General features: G+C 46.9%; 1 protein-coding gene and 1 non-coding gene across 5 annotated transcripts in view; both read right to left on the bottom strand.

Moving 5' to 3' along the window:
* The window catches only part of Acsl5 (acyl-CoA synthetase long chain family member 5), a 45,393-nt gene extending 39,997 nt beyond the window's left edge, over nt 1-5,396 (bottom strand). Inside the window, exon 1 of one of the 4 annotated variants that reach the window (XM_028773022.1) lies at nt 5,265-5,396. The gene's annotated coding sequence lies outside the window, so the exon portion shown is untranslated. Of the gene's footprint in view, nt 1-3,182; nt 3,573-5,005; nt 5,103-5,264 lie in introns of those variants that run through there. The other 3 variants (XM_028773048.1, XM_028773031.1, XM_028773039.1) reach the window with 3 other exon arrangements.
* A 2,358-nt stretch (nt 5,397-7,754) lies between these two features.
* Nucleotides 7,755-7,826, bottom strand: Trnae-uuc. The gene has a single exon. It is a non-coding gene; the product is annotated as a tRNA-Glu (tRNA).
* Between the last annotated feature and the right edge of the window lie 795 nt (nt 7,827-8,621).

Below are 8,621 nucleotides of genomic sequence, written 5' to 3'. Positions count from 1 at the left end.
ACCTGCACACACACCTGCATACATGTTTACCTGCACACACACCTGCACACATGTTTACCTGCACACACACCTGCATACATGTTTACCTGCACACACATTTGCACACATGTTTACCTGCACACACACCAACACAGAGTTTCTCTTTTCTCTCTTCCAAGAGCCTCCATTTTCACACCCTTACCCCTCCCCATCAGATGATCTGTAGAAGATGCCTCCATAGACGGGCGGTGGTGGCACACCCCTTTAATCCCAGCACTTGGGAGGCAGAGGCAGGCGGATTTCTGAGTTCAAGGCCAGCCTGGTCTACAGAGTGAGTTCTAGGACAGCCAGGGCTACACAGAGAAACCCTGTCTCGAAAAACCAAAAAAAAAAAAAAGAAGATGCCTCCAAAGATATGACCATGGGCATCTTGGTTCCTCTTACAAATGTCTCAATGAGTACTTGTTACTATTTAAACACAGCACTTGTGATTGGAGGAGACACAGGGCTACCTCTGACCCAGCTCCACTCTCTTTCCCTCATCTCCCACAAGCCACTCATATAAACCCCACCGTCATCGTAGAGTAGAATGACCCAGGCAGACTTAGAGGTCTGTAATGGCAACACACAGGCTGGATGACCGTCCAAACCCTGTGAACTCATTTATTTATTCACATACCAGGAATGTAGAACCTGGGAAAAATCCAGTCCTATGCCAGTGGGAAGGGCTACCGAGAGACTGGATCTAACTTCAGGACAGATCCAGATGTACTAACCAAAGAATGTGGTGTGAGCCATGAAGTCTAAGGTCACTGCTGGAGCCACACCATGACTGCCATGTGCTGCCAGACTCAAAAGTCACCCCTGGCTGCACCCAGCCAAGAGTCAGTGCATGTGACGTGGTAACAGGTAACACTGTTGATTTTTAAAATGATGCCAATTCTGGGACTGGGAGCTCATCTGCCTGGAGGAGGGAGAAGACACTTCCTCCTCCTCTTGTTCTTTATTTAAGATGAATTCTTTTTTTAAAAAATTAAACATTCTAAAGTGAACCCCCTAGCACATTCACCATGAGATGTCTCTGACTTGTCTATTTAATTCCAAAAACGTTTTCGTCATACTGAAAGGAACCCCTGAGCGTGTGAGACAGTCACTGCCCCTCCCACCGTCCTCCCAGCCCATGACTGGTCTGTCTACATTTCATCTTCACGGATTTGAGGTGGGAGGATCTGCAGAAGAGTAAACATCTGCCAGTTTTTTACTCTTTGGCCCACGCATGAAGCCAGACTCATCAGACGTTGAAGAACAGATCGCCCTCAGAACGAAGTGAGCCCAGGTTTAGATCCCACATCCAACCACCCATGATGCATTGGGTGTCTTTCTTTCTAAGTCTCACTTTTCTACCAAGAATCTACTCCACAGGGCTTTATTGAAAGCCAGAATAAAAGCTCCCATAAGATTCCAAGCACGGCGCTTCCCCATGACAGCAGCGTTTTAACATTCCTACTTTCAGAAAATTCTCAAATAATTGATGCACACGTGAGCTCAATCTGGTACCCAGAACATCACACATGAACATCTTTTTTACAAGCTCAGTTTTTAGGCTATCCAAAAAAGGCTTTATCCTACAAGTGGGTGAAGAATGGTTTGTAAAAATAAAACTGTAAATATTTTATTTTTGAAAACATCAGATTGCCTACAGTCCTACCTCAAAACATCATCTTGTTCAAATATGATATTTACTATGTGCTGGTACTGGATTCAGTTCTCCATCCTCCTGTAGCATACCCTCCCAGGACCTGCCTCCCCGCTGTCACATAGCACTGAGGCGCACAGAAGCACACTGATATTGTGAAAGGTGTCCCTGACCTAAAGAATTAGCATATACCTGGGCATGTAATCCCAGCACTTGGATAGCCAAGACAGGCAGTTGGCCAGCCTCATCTGTATAAGAAGTAGAATGAAAGTAAATTTCAAAAAACAAAATAAAATTATTATTATTTTATTTTTTATTTTTTATTTTTATTTTTTTTTTTTGGTTTTTTGAGACAGGGTTTCTCTGTGTAGCCTTGGCTGTCCTGGAACTCACTCTGTAGACCAGGCTAGCCTCGAACTCAGAAATCCGCCTGCCTCTGCCTCCCAAGTGCTGGGATTAAAGGCATGTGCCACCACCGCCCGGCCAAAATAAAATTATAATATAGCTTGGCTGAAACTTCGTTTGATCTGGACGGTATTTTTTTTAATTAAATTGAATATGCTTCTCTGGGTTATATGAGCTGCAATTTTTTTCTAGTGACTCCAACACCAATATCCCATAATACACTAGCTTCTTCACCTGCCTAAGCTACCAGCTTTCCTCAAAATCTGCATTTACAGCGATTGCTTTATTTAGGATTTTGTGCTTTTCATGGGTAGAGACAGGCACATGAATGATGCTCACAAGATTTTAGACTGTTTCTTCCAAGGTGAATTCTGAAATTACCGGAAATAGCTGCCATGTGCACGCAGAGGGCGGGATCAGAATCTACTGCTTCTATCTCCAGTTTTTAAGCCCGGCCAATGCTTTATTTTATTTTAGACCCTGCCTCTTTCAAGGCACCAATCAACTGTAAGTAGGAAGTTTAGATTCAACCCTGCCATTCAAACTAGACTGTCAAAGGGGAGGGGGAGGGGAGACACCACACGAGGTATCAAAGCCCAGCCATGGAGCCCCTTTTCAAGGCTCAGGATCTCAAAACCCTTCAGGAGCATCTTAGATCCAACCAGCGCTTAGAGCTCTGAAAAGAGAACCAGTTTCACTCGGCCTGTCTATCCATCTCCTTAGACTTATTCCTCAGCTCCTTCCATCTGAGGGAGTCAAAATTCAGTGAAAAGGTTAACTGCCTCCCCCCCCCCCCCCCGCCCCAGCCCAACCCAGGGAGCTAGCCGCCATGTGCTCAGGTCTGCAAAAAGGTCTCTGCTTGTATTCCACCCCCTGAGAAGAGAAAGTCCCTCCCTGCGTCCTCTTCCTCCTTCCCCTCAGCCCTCCTGATAGAGGAGCCCTCCACTCCCCGGCAGAGAGAGCATGGCGTACACACGTGGGGTCACAGCGAGCTGTGAATTCCAGGCAGCTTCCTGAAGTGGGCCGGGAGGAGGGGTTCGGGATGCCTCTGTCACGCGCTGGAGCCCCGTCCTAGGATCACACCCGGCTTCAGATCCCTTACCCAGTGAAGGGCCGCACACCTTGGAGCTTCCGAGCGGGGCTTTCTGGCTCCGGCTTCTTGCTGGCAGGAGAGCCCCGGTCCTCCCTTCCTCACCCCGGGCTTTTCCGCGGGCAGGGTGGCTTCAGAGCGTCCATGCAGGCAGGCAGGCAGCCTGGCTAGTGTCCCCACTTCTGTCCTGCCCTGATCTGTCCCATCCAGGCCATAGCCCGGCTTTCTGACATGCTGGTGCTGGGGACTTCACTTCCTGGTTTGGCTTTTTTTTTTTTCCTCTTTCACAACTGAAAGTGGAAGCGCTTTTGACTAGGAGGAGACAGACATCCAAAGCTACCCTGGCCGGTTTTCAAACCCTTTAACCTCAATCCCCAGGGGCTGAAACACAAGCCACCTTTGCATCAGCACAGTCCACCTGCTCCCGCTGGTCCCACTAGCTCTCCTCCAAGACGAAAATCCAAATGGAAACGAGTTGAGGTGGCCCTGGGTTCACTGCCAGAGAAACGGAGGTGACGTTGTTCCCCGCTGCGTTCGCAGGACAGGAAAGTCCAGCTAGAGGGACCTCCGCCCTTAGGTCAGACACAACACGACTGTCCCTTTCTCCGTGTAGCCCCTTTCCCCAGTCCCCAGACCTCCCCGGCTCAGAAAGCCAGGCGCACCTCGCAGAGAGACAGCAGGATAAATAAGCCAGGAACCACTGGGGCAGCGAGCCATTCAGTTGACGTGGCTCCTTTTCCGCCGGCACACACAAGCTCCCAAGTTTAAGGATGAAATGTGTTCTGTGACCCCTCTTACACCTCAGCATTACCCGGGTTGACAGTTGTCTTATTCGAACACCCTTTGAGGTTTTGGTCTCCCAGGATCACAAAGAGACCTCAGTATCAGAACTGGGAGAGAGATGACCGGTTCTGCCGCCTCCCTCTCCCCACTCCAGCGGCAGCAGCTTCACAGACAGGCAGAATCATTTCCCAACCTTGATCCCTCCAAGAAAGATCGGCAGGAAGTTCAAGGTGCAGACTGGCTCCTCACTAGAGTGCTAGCTACCTTAGGATTCCCTCTCTGCAGAGAGCACCCCATCCCCACCCACCCCTGCTGGAAAGACCAGGGAAAACAAAAACGGTGCCACATCTCAGAGACCTGCAGGTCTGACCCCTTAGGAAGGATAGAGAGAGGTGGCTTTAGCTTTTGTTTAATTTTAGAGCTCAGCTTCCCAGGAGACTCCCCACCCCTTCCCCAGAGCAGGACCTTTAGTGGGGGAGTGGGTGTCAAACCTCAGTTTCTGTGATATCTCTCCCTGGCTTCTCTCTAAGTCCTGTTTTATGCCATCTCCCATTGCAGGATTAGAGGCCACCAACTAGTATTATTGTTGTTTTTGATGTCATTGATCTCTAGAACTTAGTGTCTGTTTCAACAAGAGCTGGGTCATTCTAACGTCTTGCTAGGTTGTCGTTCTATTCAGTTCCAGTGCATAGTAATGGCCCTCTAAATATTTCCTAAATGAGACGATTCTGACACCGACCGCCCAAGATTTCTATACTGTGGAACAGACTGACCTGTGTCAACTCTAGCTACACTGTATTCTAGCTCTAAAGACACACCATGCTTAACAACTCAGAGATGCATCTAAAAATGGAAGCTAGTACTACCTCCCGTACAGGAGATGCCCCAAGTGCCAACACATGCCCTGCCCTTAGGATGCTTTCCAGACCTCAATGGTGTCACAACCGAGAAGTCCTCCCTCCCCTCCTGGGACATCAGCAATTATTAAGTGGTCCCTCTAAAAATTTCTGAGTGGAAGATGAAGGAAACCTGCATCCTCACTCCATCTTTACCTTTTAAAAGGCTGTATGCCCCTTAAAAGTAGGATTCACATTCTCTTCCAATTCTTTTTATTTTTCCAATTCTAAAATCCAAGTGGCTCCAATGTTTCCTCTTCAAATGGATGTCTTTCTTTGCCTCCCACACAAGTCAACTGAGATTATCACTCCTGTTATGTAAGAGCTTTAGGCAGGTGGAATATGAATATACACCCACCTTCTCCCCCATATCTCTCTGCTCCCACTGTCTCATAGGCCAGAGAAGGCAGCTCACCTTCTGAGAAGAGTCACAGTTGCTGGGTTGAGGAATGACTCCTCTTACAGCTAGCTGTTGGTTCAGCACCACATTCAGCTGCTCCTGCCCTTCCACGCTCCAGGACTAGGTGCACCTGAATGAAGCCACTGAATCTTATTCTGAGTTGTCCTGCCAGCTCCTCCGGAACCTTTGGACCTGTTGCGATAGAGGTGCAAAGGTAGAAGTTACCTGATCAAACACTCAGAGTCACCTCTGACAGAAGTGGAGAATTTGGCAAAAGGTTAAACAGAGACTGTTAGGCAATGAACTTAAGAGGGAAAAAAATAGAGCAATTGGCTCAGAAAGCTGCCATTGAATGGGATGGAACTTTATAAAGGCCAGACTTCAGGGGAAGGGGTAGGCATGTATGTGGCTTTGCATAGGGTTTTTCCCTCCACCATCTTTGGGTCCGAGACAGGAAGAGGCCAAACTGGATGATAAGGCAGAGAAAGTGCACCTTCACTTCAGGAAATGGGGAAGTCACTCACACCGGCCCAGACTGTGGCTTTAATATCTGGACTGAGTAGAAGTTTGTGTTTGGAGATGAGCCTTCTAGGAAAGCCAGGATATTCCAGGATTTCAAAGCAAACAAACAAGCAGACATAGCCTCTAGTCTGGAGTGTGAGTCAAAAGACAAGGCCAAGTGCCCAGAGAGTGTGGGATCATGGGAACAGTCTGCTCTACCTGCCCCTAGTGAGACACCAGAGGCTGTTGCCTCATGGCTCAGCCTGTCTTCTTCCTTCTATCCATGTGGAAGGTTCTCGTCACTACACTGTTGCTAAATCATTAAGACCACAAAGGTATCATCACTAATCAGAAGGAGTATGGACAGACAGATAAGAAGCTCTGTAGAACAGGCAAAATTTTCACTTCTCAGGGGAAGACAATAAACCCTTTTCAAGAAGACACTTAAACCTTATAACCAGGTAGCAGACAACTAGGCCTGAGGCAGGGTCACAGATGTGTTTGGTCCCTCTGTAATGCTGTCCCACTGACCAATGTATAGCTAGCCACTGGCAAGTCCATGAAGCTTGAGTGTTTTCTGTGTACCAGGCCTATAGAAATGTATAGAATGGCTTATTTCTTAATGTACCTGGTCAGGAGACCAATATCAAAGGCAGACCATTAGCACCACTTACTGCTCGACTCTCTGTGGGATTGACAAGTTAATAACTCAGGGGTCTTCTCGGGCCAGATTTTTCATCCAGGTCTTAAGTGCTTGGATCTCAAAGTAGGCCTCAAAGGTCATCTCTTTCTAAAGAACCTCAACCTAAGTTTCCTTATTACCAGAAAGAAATGGGCTCCTAAGAGGCTCTGGAGAGCCCTGTGAGAACCTCTGGCCTTAGTGCTACCAGACTGGACCAGAGCCAAGGTGTGCTGGTCAGCAAACTACTGACTGAACACCTGCTGATACCGCATTTTCTGGAGCATGAGATGCACCAACCCACGGTTTCTAAACTTTAGTACATGTCACAATCCCCCAATGGCAATGTTACAACACCATTGTCTGGACCTGCACCATGGTTTTCTGATTCAGTAAGTAGGAGCTGGGGCCTGAAGATCTGCATTTGTATCAGTGTCAGGTGATATGGGGGTGCTATTGTTCTGGGGCCACCCTAGATTCATATTTGCACCAACTCTGCCTTTATAAGTACCAGATACTCAAATATCTACAGAGGCCATATTAGGGATAGCCTTGGTTATGACCGAGTTTAACCTAGATGTGAACTCATGCTTTTGGAGACACTGGCCTGCTGGCTGAGTCCCAGAAGGAGACTTTGGCTGAGCAGGAGTCCTGCCACTGATTGTTCATGCCACCTTTTACATAGACCTAACCCAAAGCCATGCAGGGTCAGAACAGGACGACCCAAGCGAGTATGAGTATGGCATGACTGAGCCACCAGTGGCTTAACTTAACATCATTGGTTAACTTCATCTTCTCGGGCGTCGGAGACTCCAAAAGGTTATATGCTGACCTATGGTGAAAAGCCCAGAGTCCGGGTCCCTAATGCTCTAGCAGGCCACACCATCTCTCTCTCTCTCTTAATATGTTACACACACACACACACACACACACACACACATATATATACATATATATAATTGTTTTATATTATATCATATTTTATATAGATTGTACATTATATAATATGAACACTATTATTTAATATATATTATATTGTGCACATTGCATATGTATATATGGTATGTGTCCCTGCTGGGTGTCTTTGCAGATTGTGTTTGCACACACGTGGAGGTCACAGACTGATATTTGATGTTTTCTTTGATTGAGCTCCATCTTACTTATTGAGACAGAGTCTCTCCTTTGAACCCAGAGCTCTCTGGCTAGTCTACCTTACTCGGCTTGCCTGGCAGGATATCTCCCCATTTAAGCCCTGCGAAGTGTTGGATTACAGGTAGGTCTCTATGTCTACCTGGCATTTATGTGTGTGCTGTGTATCCGAACTGTTCCCATACTGGGAGTCGAACCCGGGCCGCCTGGGTGAAAACCAGGAATCCTAACCACTAGACCATATGGGAAGTGCTCATACCATCTCTTAATGAACCACTGTCCCTGGCATGTCTTTTCAAACACCATGCGTAGACAAGGCTTCTTCATAGTACCCACAGCCATATACTTTAGAGTGAAATGGTCTTTAAGATCCCTTTCAATTTAGCTATCCATCAGCCACTAAAAAGTGCAAACCTTCATTCTTTTAGGCCATTCACAAGTGAGGTTCTTGAGATGTGAGGTGACTGAACAATAGCCTCGATTCTGACACACTCCTCCATGTGATGCTCTGTGTACCTTCTCCCCCTTTTCTTAGGGACAAAGGAACCACATATTCACTACACCATAGTTCTGGAATGTGGGATGCTAGCATTCCAGACACCTGTAACACAGCCTGGGAAACAGCTAGCTTTCTACTGCTTAGGCTAGGGGCTGGGATTATTCCACAAAGGGAAACCAAGTTTTCTCTGGAGTTAAAGGCAGGGAAGAGCAGGCGTGTTTGCACAGCGTTTCCTAGTTTGTAGCTCTTCCAAGCTGCCTCTTCATATCTGTGAGGTGTGACTGTCAACAAGAGCTTCAGATATTTAAATCAACAGATGGGAGTCAGACACCATGATGAATTCTTCATTTGACTCTCAAAATCTACTGGACAAAAGCTGAAGTTTTCCTGGATGAGAGATTAAAACTCAGATAGAACATCCCACTTCTCCGAGATCTTATACCTTGGAGATTAGGGTATGATGGTGTGGGAAAGGAGGACAAACATATTTTAAAATAATTTTAGGATATTGTATAATAATTTGTATCAGCATCCAGTGATTTCC

This window comes from Grammomys surdaster, unplaced genomic scaffold (assembly GCF_004785775.1).
Source record: "Grammomys surdaster isolate TR1022 unplaced genomic scaffold, NIH_TR_1.0 66, whole genome shotgun sequence".
Classification (NCBI taxonomy): Eukaryota; Metazoa; Chordata; class Mammalia; order Rodentia; family Muridae; genus Grammomys; species Grammomys surdaster.
This window is presented reverse-complemented; position numbering and strand designations above follow the sequence as displayed.